This window comes from Puma concolor, chromosome A1, assembly GCF_028749965.1.
Source record: "Puma concolor isolate L17-30 chromosome A1, mPumCon1.1.hap2, whole genome shotgun sequence".
Lineage (NCBI taxonomy): Eukaryota > Metazoa > Chordata > Mammalia > Carnivora > Felidae > Puma > Puma concolor.
In genome coordinates this window covers 219,901,323-219,917,517 of record NC_141667.1, presented here as the reverse complement: position 1 = coordinate 219,917,517, position 16,195 = coordinate 219,901,323, and the positions used below count along the sequence as shown (strand labels likewise).

At 40.1% G+C, this 16,195-nt stretch overlaps 1 protein-coding gene across 5 annotated transcripts in view; it reads right to left on the bottom strand.

Annotated features, from left to right (window-relative positions):
• The window catches only part of FNDC3A (fibronectin type III domain containing 3A), a 149,152-nt gene extending 138,576 nt beyond the window's left edge, over positions 1-10,576 (bottom strand). For 2 of the 5 annotated variants that reach the window (XM_025924140.2, XM_086712211.1), the window contains exon 1: positions 9,760-9,999. The gene's annotated coding sequence lies outside the window, so the exon portion shown is untranslated. Of the gene's footprint in view, positions 1-9,050; positions 9,683-9,759; positions 10,000-10,347; positions 10,370-10,556 lie in introns of those variants that run through there. The other 3 variants (XM_086712189.1, XM_086712182.1, XM_086712176.1) reach the window with 3 other exon arrangements.
• Between the last annotated feature and the right edge of the window lie 5,619 nt (positions 10,577-16,195).

Sequence of the window (16,195 nt, the reverse complement as noted above, 5' to 3'; positions counted from 1 at the left end):
AACTGATATGATTTAATGATTAAAAGCCCAGGCTCTAGAATCGGGTGCCTGGGTTCAAATCCCAAATCTTTCACTAACTAGTATAATCTTAGGCATGCTGTTTAACTTCACTCTGCTTCAGTTTCCTCATTTTTAAAACAGTGATGATAGTAATTACCTCAGAGGGTTGTTTTAAGGATTTAAGTCAACTGATACAGGTAATGCTACTTGGAACAGCAGCCAGAACACAGAGAGTATTTAATACATATTAACTGATTATCTACTGAGTGTCTTATATTTGTCAGGTATAGGGTATATAGCATCGCAGGAGTCAGCAAACTAAGGCCTGTGGGCCAAATCTGGCCCCATGCCTGTTTCTGTAAAGTTTTACTGGAACATAGTCATACCCAATGTTTGTAGCTCATCTATGGCTATTTTTATGCTCCTACAACACAGTTAAGTAGTTGTAATAGTCCATACAGCCACACATCTTAAAATATTTACTATCTGCTCCTTTATAGAAAAAAAAAAATTGCCAACTTCAGCAGTACTGTTCAAACTCAATAAGTTCATAGTCTAATAGTTGAGACAAGCAAATATATATATGTATACGCTACAGTATGATATGTGCACAATCATGATACAGAGGATAATATGGAAACATGGCAGTTCAGTACTCAATGACAGGAGAGATTCACACAAGTGAAAAAAGGCAAGGCAAGAGGTATTTTATTTACTCTTATTTTTCAATGTGCATTTGTTTCTATGTCTTTATCTCTTATCCTAGTTTGTGAATTAGTAGAGGGATGGGAGTATGACATTTATCTTTGTGATATCCATACTGTAAATATCTAGGACATTTAGGGGTGCCTGGGTGGCTCAGTCGGTTAAGCGTCCAACTTCAGCTCAGGTCACGATCTCACGTTCCGTGAGTTCGAGCCCCGCATCGGGCTCTGGGCTGATGGCCCATAGCCTGGAGCCTGCTTCTGGTTCTGTGTCTCCCTCTCTCTCTGCCCCTCCCCCGTTCATGCTCTGTCTCTCTCTGTCTCAAAATAAATAAACAAAAAAAAAAAATATCTAGGACATTTAAAGAATTAACAAATGATAGATGAAAAATGGTGAAAATAAGAATAGGCTATCTAGGTGACAATGATTAGAAATGTCTGTCAAAGTTCTAGATATAAATATCCTATGGCAAGCAGTTTCCTTGCCATGTTAAATGGGCTCTCTCTTCTAATTGTTGTAACAGCCAATTCTAAAAGATAGATTACCCCTCTTTAAAGTGAAAAAAACTAAGGTCCATAGGGGTAATGTAACATGTTCGTGTTTATATACAGCAAATAAGGGAAGAAGCCAACAAATAACCCTCTATCTGCCTAATTTAAAACATAAGCTCTTTCTACTACAAAGTTGGGAAAAAATATAGTCACAGGATATCAACAGAATAAATTGTGGCATGATTTCAATTTCTAAAAGTATTGATTTGAATAAACTCATGTTTTTGAAATATTAGTCTGGAAGCAGCCTGAAAGATGAATTAGAGGGACAACTGCCCATACTCTACCACACACATTAGGCCAGTTTTAGCAAGGTTAAAGTAATAGATTAAAAAAATAAAATTGCTAGCATACAGTGGCATTTGAGAACAGTGATGAACTTAATATCTGAAGTATCAGAAATAGCTGGTCCTAACAGAGAAGAAACAAAAACATAGTTCATAAACTATTACCAACATGTAAGAAAAACAAGTATACAGTGCAAATGAAAATATTACAGGGAAAAAATCCAGTCCTAAGAACAAAATGGTAAATTGAGAATGCCTGTCTTAAGCAAATAAAAAAAAATTTAGAAATTGCAAACATAATTAAATCACATGTTATAAATGTTTCATTTTAAAAATTTAAGGAAATCTGGGGCACCTGGATGGATGAGTCGGTTAAGCGTCTAACTTGGGCTCAGGTCACGAAATCGCAGTTCGTGAGTTTAAGCCCCGTATTGGGCTCTGTGCTGACAGCTGAGAGCCTGGAGCCTGCTTTGGATTCTGTGCCTCCCTCTCTCTGTTCCTCCCCTGCTTGCACTCTGTCTCTCTCTCAAAAATAAATAAAGATTAAAAAAAAATTTAAGGGGGCGCCTGGGTGGCGCAGTCGGTTAAGCGTCCGACTTCAGCCAGGTCACGATCTCGCGGTCCTTGAGTTCGAGCCCCGCGTCAGGCTCTGGGCTGATGGCTCAGAGCCTGGAGCCTGTTTCCGATGCTGTGTCTCCTTCTCTCTCTGCCCCTCCCCCGTTCATTCTCTGTCTCTCTCTGTCCAAAAAATAAATAAAAAACGTTGAAAAAAAAAAAAATTTAAAAAAAAAAAAAAAAAAATTTAAGGAAATCTTAAGAAAAGTTGATTTTGAAGTAAATGAAATGACTATTCCTTCAAGCTAGATCTCAAAAGTAGTTGCTGTACATAACATCTATTTCTCAAAAAGAAAGTATATAATTACTTTTTTTAAAAAGTCTTAACTGGGCTTTAAAATGTACTTAAACATCTGTTTAGAACCTCCAAAGTAGATTTTTTTTTCTCTCACAGGGGAAGTGGATAATAAAGAAATCACTAAATTTTCTAAGATATTCTGTACAAATACATATTGAAATGTGGATTCTAAAGAAGGAAAATAAAAAATACCTGTCAGATATTTGTGGTAAGAGGCTGATTAACACAATCTAACTTATCAAATTTGGATAACTTTTTTTTTTAACGTTTATTTATTTTTGAGAGACAGAGAGAGAGAGAGCGAGAGAGAGCGCAAGCAGGGGAGGGGCAGAGAAAGAAGGAGACACAGAATTTGAAGTAGTCTCAAGACTCTGAGCTGTCCACATAGAGCCAGACCCGGGGCTTGAACTCACAAACCATGAGATTATGACCTGAGCTGAAGATGGATATTCAACCAAGCCACCCAAAAACCCCAAACTTGAATAACTTTTATATCAAGGTTTATTTCAAAGTACATATCTGTAAGTGATGAATCACTGAATTCTACTCCTGAAACCAACATTGCATTGTACATTAACTAAACAGAATTTACACTTACCTTAGCCAAAAGGCCAAGAAGTGATTAACTAAAATAGAATTTAAACAAAAATTAGAAAAGAAAAAAAAAAGTACCCATCAAACTTTTTATTTCTAACAGCCAGCACATAAGAGATCTCAAGAAGTGAGGGAGAAAAAGAGATATTAAAGTCAATCAGAAGTAACAGTTTCATCTGCAAAATAAAAGTACTAACACGTATCTGGTATGTCTGTATAGAATTTAAAAAATAACCAAATATAGGGCCTAAACTCCAATGAGAATTCAACAAATGGATCTTATTACTATAGATACAGGAATAGTCTTCCACTTGAAAAAAAAAAAACCATAAGGAATTCACTTTTGCATATTTTTATCCCACTCTGGAAAAGAATAGCTGAAGTTGCTTGGAATATAAGATCAGTATTCTCTTGTAAAAAGAACAGAGGCATTGGATATGGACTGCACTGCAAGATTAATAAGAATAGAAAGAAAGAAAGCTTTTATATGTGTTCTCTTTGCTAAGAAAGCAGTTAAAACAATTGAATAAATGAAATGCTTACTCCAATATAGTATTAATGTAAACACTTATTTGGTACTTTGTTTTCACGGCGTCCAACATCTTTTTGGGTGCTCATAATATTTCTGTGGGGACAACAGGATAGATAGCATTCTCAATTTTAAGGATTAGGAATTTAAGATTGAAAAAAATTAATCTGACATCATATGGCTAATAAGGGTGAAGGTGGAACTAAGATGCATGGTACTTAATCTAAAAAACAAAATAACTAGAATGATCAAGCTGTTTTCAAGTACTGGCAAAAGGGAGGTGGGAGAGTGAAATGTTAATTTCTCTTTAAAGCAAAATTTAAAAAGTCCAATTTTTACTAGGTAACAATTCATGGAGGCTTAAATTTAGTTCAAAAGGTTCATACTGCCTTAAAATGTAAGACAGTATATACATATAAAGTATGGAAAATGCTAGTATAAATAAATTACAAAAATCAACTTAAGTTCTGAAGTTTTGTTTGTTGATTTTAATGTTTTTAAGAGGGGAAAAAAAAGAAACAACACTGATTTTACCCAGACAGCTCTCCATCTTCTACATCTTTCCTCTTTCCAGCACCTAATATTATCCTTCATATACAGAACATGTTTACTAATACCCACAAATCAAAAAATGCTTTATGTTATATTCTTGTTCTCCTGATGACACAAAACGATGTCATTACTCTTGATGACAGAGTAACCCTAGCCAATTGATTCATGTGACCATAACCTGGGGCACCACTATTCACCTGGTAATGGTATATGAAACACAATGTGCTGAAGGAAACAACTGACTTAGAAATACACATCTATAAATTTAGAAACTTCAAAGAGCTAGTTCACGTGAATAAATTTTCAAAGTAACTAATATTTGTCCTCTAAATCACCGTATCTTTTTAAAAATGTTGTTAATGCTTGTTTATCTTTGGGGGGGGGTGTGCAGAGAGAGAGAGAGAGAGACACAGAATCTGAAGCAGACTCCAGGCTCTGAGCTGTCAGCACAGAGGCCCATTGCGGGGTATGAACTCAAGAACTGTGAGATCATGACCTGAGCTGAAGTCAGATGCTTAACCAACTGAGCCACCCAGGGGCCCCCACCATAACTTATCTTTAAGTAATCTTAATGGAAATATTTTAGAAGGGATTTCTAGGTCTTTCTTCTTTACTTTAATCTGCACATCATGCAACCTTTTCTTGATGACTCAAGCTCATCAATGGAAACATCATTAGACTGTTCTGAAACACAGTGACTCTTGGAGTTATGAGAGATGTCTGTTTATCTCTTCACTAATTCGCCCTAGACTACTTTTAAAGACAAAGTTTGCTGCCACCAGTTCCCTGTTATCACTTACAGGCCACCAGTACCCTAGCCAAAGTTTATAAAATGCCAGTTGTAGTTTAAAATATGCAAAACCAAAACAGGCTGTTGATATACTTAACCTTTACATAAATTTTATTTTTTTAATGTTTATTTATTAATTTTGAGGGAGAGAGAGGGAAAGACAGAGACAGACGGACAGAGAAGGAGGGAGGGAGACAGAGGACAGAGAGCAGGGGAGAGGCAGAGGGAGAGAATCCCAAGCAGGCTCCATGCAGCCAGCATAGAGCCCAACACAGGGCTTGATGTCATGAATAGTGTGATCATGACCTGAGCCAAAATCAAGAGTCAGATGTTTAAATTTTTTTTTTTTCAATGTTTATTTATTTTTGGGACAGGGAGAGACAGAGCATGAACGGGGAGGGGCAGAAAGAGAGGGAGACACAGAATCGGAAACAGGCTCCAGGCTCTGAGCCATCAGCCCAGAGCCCGACGCGGGGCTCGAACTCACGGACCGCGAGATCGTGACGTGGCTGAAGTCGGACGCTTAACCGACTGCGCCACCCAGGCGCCCCAAGAGTCAGACGTTTAATGGACTGAGGCACCCAGTCACCCCAACCTTTACATGAATTTTAAATCAAGCCATGATGGACCTATTTTCACTGCTGGAAGGTCTGGCTCAAAGATTTTTCTTCTTTCACTTCACTTCACTTCTTTCACTAGGTTCTAACACCTAGTCTAGGCTGTTGCTAGAAGTCTGACCACAAAATAATAATTACAATAATATTTATTTCTACATATTTTCTTTATTTTTACTATAACATAGGGAACAAATATAAATAATAGTCATAACAAAACACACCAATCATGTAGACAAACAATATAAAACACCTGACATATATGCTACAAGGACAATTACCTAGCCCAATTATTAGCAAGAGTCAGCAAACTAGGTCCACTGGCCGAATCCAGCCCATAGCTGGCTTATTTTTGTTTGTCCCTTGAGTTAAGAATGATTCTTATATTTATAAAAAATTATTTAAAAAATAAAAGATACTCACTAGAGACCATAAGTAAACTGCAAAGCCTAAAATATTTACCATCTGGCACTCTATAGTAAAAGTTTGCCGATTCATGTTCTGAGCTGTAATAAACAAACACATATAAGTCATATATGTAAGGCTATCCCTTACACATAAAACAACCTATTAATGTATCTAAGCAGACATATAGTTCTTCCAGTGATGAGCTCATAATGATACAGCCAAACTATCTTGTCCAGTCCTGCCTATTCCTTTGACCATGCCCTGGGGCTTAGCCAAAATCTGTATGCAACCTTCTTTCTTTCTTCCTCTTAATACTTATCCTTAGATGCTCTCAGACTGGTCTCCTTGCTACCACTTCCAGCTCTGCATGTCAATTCTTTTGCTAAGTCCTTCCCCAGCTTCAAGTCTGACTTCTTCCAAATGTCTTCCATGATCATTCTAGCCCTCAGTAGCCTCACTTTTCTTGCCACACAACTTAATAATGACATCTCAGATTTTTGCTAATGATTTTCTGTGTGTTAGTCTAGTATCTACAACTATTTTCTAAACAACTTGAAGGAAAGATATCACACTGCTTTAGTATCCCCACTTTAATAATAGCTCATCAATCTCTTAGCACATGTCACCTCCCAAGTGTACCTCTCTGTCTTGGAAAAAAATAAACTGAGGACTGGTAATGGGTGATAAGTGATTGGAAATATCAAAGGAGGACACCCACAAAGTAACTGGATGCAAGACCATAAGCTACACTGCCAACTTGGAAAGTGTATGTGAAGACAAAACTATAATAGTAGAAGAATAGAGAGATAAGGATCAAGAGATAACAAGACTACTGAATACTTTGAAATAAAAGGAGATCAAAATATTATAAAAATTAGGGGCGCCTGGGTGGCTCATTTGGTTAAGCAACTGACTCTTAATTTTGGCTCAGGTCATGATCTTGCAGTTCCTGGGATCAAGCCCCACGTCAGGCTCTGGGCTGACAGCACGGAGGCTGCTTGGGATTCTCTCTCTCTCTCTGGCCATCCCACACCCACACTCTCTCTCAAAATAAGTAGATAAAAATACATATATATTAAAAAATTATAAAAGCTTACAATACATTTTAAAAAACAAAATTTGCCTTTGAACACTATTGGCCATTAATGTCCTTTTAACAAGCAGCTCTCGACATTGATATCCATAGAGCCATTTTTCTTTTCTTTTTTTTTTTTACAATGTGATAATTGAAGCACTACAAGATTCAATGGGATAGACATGCACTGTATTCTAAATCTTTAGATTTTCAATATTCTAAATTTATCTGAAGTGTGCTAGAGACTGCTAGGAAAAAAACCATTTATCTTTTGATTACCTGCCAAATAAAATTGGAAATCATGTGCATATCCCTACATCACTCTCAAAGATACCATCTAAACTCATTTTCACAGAAAAATACACCAAGGATATTAAAACAATTTTTATATTACTTCATCAAACTGTATTATAAAAATATAGGCAAAATATAAGGTGCACAAGCCTTGCATGTATGAACATAAAAAAACCCCACAAATGTTTTAAAATAAGGATAAATATTACCAATGAGTTTAAACTAAAACTACTGCATATTATAAATTAAGTGCTTTTTACCTAAGTAAAGATACAAAAGACAATGAGAATATTAAGCCTCTATCCCTTCTTTTTGTACTGGGTTTAACAGTCTCTCAGTCCTTACCTGTGCCTGGTTGGTCAAAGACAGTTTTTTGTAATTAGTAATAAAATATGCTTAATATTACACTGTAGAAATTTTACAACTAAAAGGTAATTGTTAAATGCATGGTAAAATGAATCAGCTCTCAATTACTCACATGACGAAGGAAAGTGATGACACAGATGACACCATATAATAATCCTAGCACCAGTTTTTTCAAATGCAGATCATTAATTTGGGAGAAGCAAATTGCCCTTATAATTATGTTTGAGACCAGTGTTAATCAGAAGTTTATTTTCCCTAAACATTCAATGATTCTGAGGATTCAAAAGGAGAAACAAAGGAAAAAGAGGGAGTTAATTCAGAAGCATACAGGTGGCTAAAGGCAACCTGCCTGGGATAAAAAAATTTCTCCGTCAACCTACATGAGAAAACAGAGATGATCTATGAATGAAAAGAGAAAAAAAAAGTAAAATTAACATGACAGGGCTAAATTTTTTTAATATAACATTATTTATAAAAATTTTAATGAGATTTTTTTTTTCCCTGTTAAGTCATCCTTTCTTCCTACTAACAGGTGTTATTAGTGATGGCAAGAATTATCAGTGGGCCAAAAAGCTGAAAGCAAATTTTAGGTTCTATGTTATAAAAGATGTGTTAAAAATCCTTTTTATCACTGTTTTCTGTTAAGAGCACCATCTATCTCAATGGGCACTTTATCTCATTACTTTAGATAAATCAATTCAACCAAGAAAAGACCAAAAAGGCAGAGGGGGACTCATTTCTCTGAATATTTTTAGGTGGTTTAAACAAAACTTACACGATGGCAAGAATTACAGATTTAGGAAATACACAAAAACTAAATATTTATCCAAACACAGGATCATAGCCCCAAAACTCAATTAGTTGCTGCCTAGCATATGGCTCCAACTCCTGAGTAGCATATGTTTAGCACTGGTGCTGGTAATAGCAAGGTGGTAAAATATTATAGTAACAGTTCAACTTTAGCTGTTTCAGCCTTATAATACAGAAAAACACACCTTTGGTTTCAAGACCAAAGACTAAAAAAAAAAACACAGATACAGTTAAGAAACAAATAATTACGTTGCTCTGTTTTAAAAGTCCATACTGAACACATTATACCGTAAAAAAAAAAAATCTTGTCGGCTTATTATTCTTAGTTGGAAGATGCTCAGACACAAAGGTGTCCAAAGAAACTTAAATAAAATTTCACAAAAGAAAATCTCTAATTCATGATTCCTAACACCTCAGCAACCATTACACACCCCCTCCCTCCAAAATATCTCAAGGCTTTTAACGCTGTTTAATAAAAGAACGAGTAACGACTACGTTAATTAAAAGAGCCACCGTTCTGCCCCAGATCGTATGACAACATTATTTGTTCATTTTCCTTTACCTAACGCATGGCGTCCTTCCCCGCTCGTGTCAAAAGTTCAAAGATCCAGGTTGTTAAACAGGGCGAGGACTGCAGCCTCGAGTCAACCTCCTGACCGAACAGGTGGTTAACTCAGCCGGGTAGAGGAACCGCCAGGTACTACCGGCACCAGCCAAACAGGATCAAACACACAAGGGCGGGTTTTCGAGGTTTTAACCCCAAGATGAACGGGGGAAACTCTCTTCAGAAAAGCGTTCAAGTTCGGCGGCTGCCCGGTGGCCGAAGCCCAAGGCGCGGCGGCCGCTGGGCGATCTCGTCCCCTGGGCTCCGCACTCGACCCCCGAGCCTCCGGGAGCGGCGCTGCTCACCGCCGGCCGGGGGGCGGAGGGAAGGCCGCCCGCGCCCCCGCACCGCCTCCTCTGGCTAGTGGCGGGGCCGCAGTCGCGCCCCCGCAAGCGCCTCTGGGCAAGACTCGGGCCCGGCAGGTGCCCGACGAGTTGACGGGTCCTGTCCACCCCCTGCCCCCGACACACACCCTCCACTACCCTCTGCCCGTAGCGCGCCCAGAGGACGGGAAGGGCCGGGCCCCTCGACGGGCCCGAGTCCCGCTCGGCGCCCCGGCTCCTCAGACCCAGCCTAACGGTTTCCGTGGCGCCTGCTCCGGGGCGGGACGGGAGTGGGACAGCTCGGTCTCCCCCGCCTTCCCCGAAGGGAGCGCCCGTGCTCTCACCTCCGAGTCACGCCGCTTTGAGGCGGAGGAAGGCGGCTACCCTGGCGCCTCTTCTTCGGGTTCCTGATCGTTCTCGCTCTACCTCAGCGGCAGAGCCAGCTCTCGGGGCCGCTGCGGCCGCGGGCGCACTGACTGTTGGGGTGGTTTTCCGGCAGTGACGGCGCCGCCTCAGCCCCGCTCTTCGCTCCCTCTCCGCGTAGCTCCCGCTTTCTGTTTCACCCGAGGGACCACGAACGCCGCCGCCGCCATGCTTACTACGGAGCTAGGAGGAGGAGCCCGGAGTCGGCGCGCCCAGTGCGGCTGCGCGAGCCTCGCCGACGGCGCCCCCGGCCCGGACCCCGCGTCCCCGCCCCGCGCCCGCGCCTGCTGCCCCGCGGGTCTTTCCCGGGAGCGCGAGTCGCCCGCTGAGCCACTGGCGCTGGGCATCGAGCGCCAGCTCACCGCTCCCGGGGCGACCACCGCTCTCCCCAGGGATGCAGACTGTCCTGAGGCCTGGCTGCGCCAGGTTCAACATAGCATCTTCCGCGGCCAGCCTGCGAACCACATTAGGGAAATACGGAGTTAATTGACATTCCTAGGGCCACTCACGCAATTCTCAGTCCAAATTGTAAAAAGCTCCCCCTGATACTCGCCGGGTCAGCCTCTTTCCGAAAGCACAAGAACTTAACGCTGGCAGGTGCTTTTAAAGACACTCCCCCCAAGGAATAGGAAGCCACGTGAAGTGGGTTGGATGTTTTCCATCCTAAACCCTTAGAGTCCGGGATCTCTACCGCAAGCAAAAATACTTAGATATTTACCTCAGTTGAAAACGTGGGGGTTAGTTTCTTGGTCGGTCCCCCCAGTCAAATCGCTTGGAAACCCATTACCTTAATGTGTACAACAGCACGAAGACTTACCAGCAGTGTATAACGGAGCAGAGATTCTTAAAATCCCCAATCCAGCGATTGGGGGCGCTGCAATAATTCCTGAGGGCTGGCCAGGGCTGCTTCCTTTTGCAGATTCCTCTGAAGGAGTTGGGAAGGAGAGTAGTCCTTGGGACGGAGAGTCCAACCCCAGTAACTGTTCCTTTAAAAACAGTGATGAATGTAACCAGGCTTCCTGTTCTGGCTCTATTTCACTCAATTAATTGTGCTGTCTTTAAATATAGCAGTATTTTTACTTTAAACCTTTTACAGAAATCCTTCTAAAAAGTACTTACTGCCTACATTCTTAAAGAATACAATGGCTAATGAAATCCTTTGCCGATGATTGACCATCAAATGCGATGCCTTGGCCTTATGCTAAAGTCTCAAGGGATTGCTGAGGCATAGGATCCCTACTCTGGTGATCTCTTTTTTTCTCTTTGGAATGTTCTCATCACCTTTTCTAATAATCTGTCACTGCTTCTCATCTCCTCATCTGTCTATCCACTCTGAGCCTTCCTCTCATCCTTTCTACTTACTGTTTATTTTTTACTGTTTTTTTTCTTGATGGTGTTTCTCTATGGCTCCAGTTGATGACTGATCAGATGTTTATATCCACAGCCCGCTAATGAGAGAAATCCTTTATTCCCATCAGTAAATAGGACACTGACTCTGTATCAAGTGGTATCTTGAGATATTTTTATTGCTGTTCACTATCAAAAGTTCTTTCCCTTGGAGAGGTGTTTCCTTAACAAGAGTTTTGGCCCTCTTCCAGACAAAATTGCTGGAAAGCTGGTCTCTGAATAACTGAAGCATAACTGTATATTGTTTTAAAATATGAGGATTTATCAGAATGTGGGCGAGTTGGGTGGCTTCTCCATATTACTACCGCAGCTCTGTTCGGTCTGAGACTAAGCTAGTGGTTTCCAAACCTAACTCCAAGCTAGTAATTTCCAAAGCTTCCTACTTAGGAGCTTTTTAAAAAGCCAAATGGTATTTAAAAAAAAAAAACAACAACACTATATTTTTAAAAAGTCTGGGCATACCTACATGTATAGGCACAACAAGGAAGAACAGCTATTTCGAAGGAGACTAACACATAATTCCAGAATATCCTTGAAGCAGATGTAGAGATTATACTCAACAATATGCAGTACTGTAAGGTTGAGTCAAGTGAGGACTGGGGAATTTATGTCCTGTGGAGAGAATGAATCATACACATAAATAACCCTAACACAGGCACCAGTATGAATTCTCTGGGAATCCAGAAAGGGACAAGAATTTACATCAGCTTTGAACAAGTCACTTCTCAGTGCTTCATTTTTCTTATCAATAAAATAAGGGTCATTTTCAATCATCTTTCTTAAAATCTCAACAATAGTCAACACTTTGACCAATTATTTCTTTGAATATTACTTCTTCCTTTGGCCCTGTACTCTTGGTTTTTTTCCTACACTTCTTATTATTGTTTCTCTAATTCCTTTGCAGATTTCTTCTCCTCTCCTGAGCTATTAAATATAGGAATGCTTCACAATTCAGCTTAGGTTCTTTTTTGTTTTTATTATAATCTCTTGGCCTAAACATCACCACCCACATCAATGGCTTTAGTTTCCTATATACTGATAATTTCCACATATATGTCTCTAGTCCAGACCTTTCCCCTAAATTCCAAATCTGATACCGTTTTATTGACATGTTCACTTAATGTTTCAAAGCTACAAAGTTTAGTCCAACTGAGTTCACAAACTCTTCTTGTTTTCCTTTCTCCTCATCTCCAGTTGTTCAAATCAAACATGTAGTAGTCATCCCTGGTCTCTCCCTCATTTTCTATATTCATTGTAGCACCAAGTCCCGACAATTTTATCTTCCAAATTGGTCCACTTTTTACCATTTGTCACCAATCCACTCTGGTCTCACTGCATACAGTCTAAGCTCTTCCGTTCATTGTCCACTTTGCAGCCAAAATGATCTTTCTAAAAGCAAATAAGACTATGTCATTTCCACATGAAACCCTTAAACAGCTTCTTATTGCTTTAAGACTAGAATTCTTAAGGTGGCCTACCAGACTGTGTGAGGTCTTGCCTTTTCCGGTCCCTTCTCCTATCAGTCTCCCCTTGCTTCCTGTATGGGAGAATTCTTGACCTCCTTTTAGTTTCTCAGATATGCTGTGATCCCCAAAGCCACAGGCTCTCTGCACATTCTTGTCTTCTCCCTTATAACCATCTTATCTCTTACTCATCTGAGTGAAGAAAAACATTTCTGACTTACCAGACAAGTTCAAGACCCCTTGTTGATGTCATCTCTCCTACCACAGATGTACCTTTCTCCCTATGACTTACCACAGCTTGCAACATTTTCGTATGTGTTAATACTAGGCATGTTTTCATTGCTCCCTTCATGAGAAGGACAGTGCCTAGTTTTGCTTCCACAGTGCCTGGCATGAAGTAGGCACCCCATAAATATTACTTGAATGGTTGAATTTATTCTGGGAGGTCCCTTCTAGGCATCTAGAATGTTATGAATTATACAATGAAGAAGGAGATTACTGAGCACTTTTGGGAGTGCAATCTTCTGTATGATTAGTGGGAAGAGATACAAGAATACGTTGGGAGACAATTCTCCATGGAACTGTCATATATATTTCTGTATGTCTTGTGAACAGAGGTGCTAGCAGCTTTTGTTCTAATCAGTCTTTTCCAGAATGTTTGTATGACATCCTTGGAAGATAGAAATAGTGTCTCCCACTGGAATAGAGGGCACAGTTTTTACTATCCACTATGATACTGTCTCCTTCTGTGGCGAAGGGTGAGCGGCTTTGTTTGCAACCCATTATAAAAGACTGGAGGGTTCTAAGCTTGGTGTTCCTCAGATGTAATGCAAACCCACTGCATATGTAGCATTAGCTGGGCCACACCATGTTGCCCCTAGGTGAGACTTGGCTGACAAGGGACATGCCAGGAACATGAAGCTGGTTCTGTGTCATGTGTAATACAGTCCTTTGACCCAGAGGGCTCAGGTCTTCTGCTAGCATCCAAGAAACTGTAGCAGGTTGAATTATTAGCTTGCAAGGAACATAAAATCTCAGACCCTTCACAACATTTGACAAGATACAGTGTGTTGAAGACAAAGAAGGAGCTAAAGCAGCTAAAGAGCAAGTGGAAATTTGTCTTTCAAGAAGTTTGGGGGAAAAAGTTTGGTGGGGAAGGGAGATAGGGCAGCAGATCGAGTTGGAAGGGTTATGCTGACTGAATTCTCTGAGCAACGTTGGGTGTCCTAGCTCTGGAAAGAGCTACAGAAAACACTATCTCCATTGCTCTTCTCTTGAGATGGGGAATTGGTACAAGTCTGATAGAGGAGAGGGAGGTGAAAGCAATTGATCTGGAGGTAGACCAGTTAAAGCACCCAGAAGCTTTTGTTTGTCTCTGAGGAGGAGTGTGGTATACTGTGGAGGAGGAGAGACTTTGGAGTCAGGTAAATCTAGGCTTGAATCTCAGCTGTACTACTGACTGGTTGATTAATCTTGGGAACACATTATCCTCTGAGCCTCATGTCCTCATCTGTAAACTAAAGATAAAATGTCTACTTTGCAGGATTAAATGGCATAATGCGTGAAAATGCCTCATACATGTCTGATGCCCAATAAACAAATTATAGCTAGGTGATTGGTTATCCTGGCTAATTGTGACCTGGTGAGGTAAAGGAAGTACAGAACCTTCTTCAATATTTGCTAAGATACATAGGAAGAGACTTGGCTACGGTCAATCTTGCTCCAAATACTTGAACCTGTTGCAATCTTCATTCCTCACTGTGGTTTCCCAACTATGCTTTACTCTGTGGATGGAACAGCTCCTTCCCTTAAAGCAAAGGGAATAAGGTACAAAATAGGAAGCCACTTGACATTGAATGTTGGCCATTCCTGCTACATGGAATTTCTCACTGGCCATCATTCTCCTCAAACCCCACCCTGTTACTATGTTGCTGTGGACCTTCACTCTAACAAGAACCTTCTCCACAATTTTCTAAATTTCTGGGACCCCCTAAAGCCATCTCTCTTGAAAGCCACCTGAGGACAATTCCCAAATTCTTGTTAATTATTTTTTATTTTAAAAAAAAAAATTTTTTTTTTCAACGTTTATTTATTTTTTTGGGACAGAGAGAGACAGAGCATGAATGGGGGAGGGGCAGAGAGAGAGGGAGACACAGAATCGGAAACAGGCTCCAGGGTCTGAGCCATCAGCCCAGAGCCCGACGCGGGGCTCGAACTCCCGGACCGCGAGATCGTGACCTGGCTGAAGTCGGACGCTTAACCGACTGCGCCACCCAGGCGCCCCTCTTGTTAATTATTCAAAGCAATTTGGCTCTTTGTTTTCTGTCCTCATTTTTATCCAGAGTAGCTTTGGGAACTTTAGCTTTCTTTTCAAAATAAAAAAGATGCATTTGGGTGATTTACTATGCTAAAGAATAACTCTGTTTTAGAGAATTAATTCTTAAACTTTGGCATGAATAAAAATCACCTAAGGTGCTGAGTTAAGATATAGTGGTTCTACCATGTGTCCCCCCCCCCCCCCCCCCCACACACACACCAAGATTTGGACTCAGGAATGTGCATTTTATAATCACTCCAAGAGATTCTGATTAGGGTAGTCCATGGGTCATACTTTGAGCACCTTAGAGCAGCTCAAACAGTGTCAACTTTCATAAATAAGATGGTTTCTTTCTCTTGTGACATGGAGTTGAATTGAGGATTGACTCAATTGTTCAAGAAAATGGCTCATCTATGATTCAAGTCTTTTATATTGTTTGTTCTTTATAGAGAAGCCAATTAGGAAGCACCAAGGAATTCTTTAATCACAAAATGATCATCCTAATGGTCCAAATTTGTCAATGTTAATGATATGGTTTCAAAGTAATGCTGCTAGAGACAGTCTTACTTCCACAGAGGGAAAAGTCTTCTCTGGTTACTGGCCAGGACTCATTGAATAGGTTCCTGACCTGGAGGGGCTATACAAGAATAGACAGATTATAAGGATTTTCTCTAGGTTGAAGAAATAAGGTTTCTATATCTGTCTTTTAGACTGTCAACAGCTCTTTGATGTTTTGTACAGCTTTAGGAGGCTCTGATAGCAGCCCTGGGGTTGAACACACCACGATCATTATCCAGCATAACCAGATGACATATGAATCAATTTTAAAGAAAGAAGAAGGAGATAGGCATCTATAAGGATAATGAGGCCGAAGATGACTTGGGATTTGAAAAAACTATTCCCAAACTACTTTTTCTTTTCTTTTCTGTTTTTCAAAAAAGCAAATTTCAAAACCAGAGCAATACATGATCTAGATAGCAATGAGATTTTCAGCCAGAAAAAAAAATTTTTTTCTAATTCAATGAATTAAGAAATGAAAAATCAAATAATCTAAATTGTCATCAAACTTAAAGCTTTTCCTCAAATTTCAAGAATAAATATTTAAACCAAATTGCATTTTAAAACTAGTAGACAATTATCTGTGCTAATAGTGTAAATACCTTTATGCAA